The sequence below is a fragment of the Orycteropus afer genome, unplaced genomic scaffold (assembly GCF_000298275.1).
Source record: "Orycteropus afer afer isolate SDZICR_OR568_19922 unplaced genomic scaffold, OryAfe1.0 scaffold00799, whole genome shotgun sequence".
In the NCBI taxonomy this organism is placed as follows: domain Eukaryota; kingdom Metazoa; phylum Chordata; class Mammalia; order Tubulidentata; family Orycteropodidae; genus Orycteropus; species Orycteropus afer.
Window position 1 is genome coordinate 602,687 of NW_006922386.1, and position 1,695 is coordinate 604,381.

A 1,695-nucleotide genomic window follows, 5' to 3' on the forward strand; every position below is an offset into this window, starting at 1 on the left:
GGGTTAGGCACACCTTAGTTTTCAAAGAGATATCTTTCCTCTTCAGCACTTTAAAGAGGACTTTTGCAGCAGCTTTGACCAGTGCAATACTTTGCCTGAACTCTTGACTGCTGCTTCCATTGGCATTGATTGTGAAACCAGGTAATATGAAATCCTTGACAACTTTAATCCTTTCTCCATTTATCATGATGTTGCTTATTGATCCAGTTGTGAGGATTTTTGTTTTGCTTGTGTTGAGATATAATCCATACTGTAGACTATTCTTTAATCTTCATAAGTGCTTCACGTTATCTTCACTTTCAGCAAGCAAGGTTGTGTGGTCTGCATATTGAAGGTTGTTAATGAGTCTTCTTCCAATCCTGATGCCACGCTCTTCTTCATATAGTCCAGCTTTCAGATTATTTACTCAGTATACAAGTTGAATACATATGGTGAAAAGATACAATCCTGACTCACTCTCTTTCTGAATTTAAACCATGCAGTCTCCCCTGTTCTGTTCAAATGAGAGCCTGCTCACCTATGTTTAGTTTCCTCATGAGCACAAATAAGTGTTCGGGAAGTCCCATTCTTCTCAATGCTATCCATAATTTGTTAAGATCCACACAATTGAATGCTTTTGCATAGTCAATAAAACACAAGTAAACATCTTTCTCGTATTCTTTGCTTTAAATCAAGACCCATCTGGTATCAGCAATGATATCCCTCATTCCACGTCCTCTTCTGAATACAGCTTGTATTTCTAGAAGTTTTCTGTCATTATACTGCTGCAACCGTTTTTGAGTTATCTTCAGCAAGATTTATGTGTGTGTGCTATTAATGATATTGTTTGATAATTTCCACATTCTGTGGGATCACCTTTCTTTGGAATGGGTACGAATATGAATATCTTCCAGTCAGTTGGCCAGGTAGCTGTCTTCCAAATCTCTTTACATAAGTGAGTGAGTGCCTCCAGTGGGGCATCCATTTGTTGAAACATCTCACTGGATATTCTGTTAATTCCTGGAGGCTTGTTCTTGGCCAATTCCTTCAGGGCAACTTTGACTTCTTCCTTCAATGCCATTGGTCATATGCTACTTCCTAAAATAGATGAACATTGACCAATTCTTTCTGGTACAGTGCCTGTGTATTCCTTCCATCTTATTTTGCTCTTTCCTGCATCATTCAATATTTTGCCCATAAAATCCTTCAATATTGCAATTTGAGACTGGAATCTTTTTTCATTTCTTTCAGCTTGAGAAATGCTGAGTTTGTTGTTCCCTTTTAGTTTTCTAACTCCAGGTTTTTGCACATTTCGTTATAGTAATTGACTTTGTCTTCTCAAGATATTCTTTGAAATCTTCTGTTCAGCTTTTTATCTTGTCATTTCCTCCATTTGCTTTAGCTACTCTCCACTCAAAGACAAATTTCAAAGCCTGTTCTGACATATATTTTTTGTATTTTCTTCCTTTCCTGTCTTTTTCATGACCTTTTGCTTTCTTCATAGATGATATTCTTCATGTTGTTGTTAAGTGCCGTTGAGTCATTTCTGACTCATAGCGACCCCATGCACAGCAGAACCAAACACTGCCCAATCCCGCGCCAGCCCCACAATCCCTGCTATACTTGAGCCCATCATCGCAGCCACCATATCAATCCATCTCATTGAAGGCCTCCCACTATTTCGTCGACCCTCCACCCTACCAAGCATGACATCCT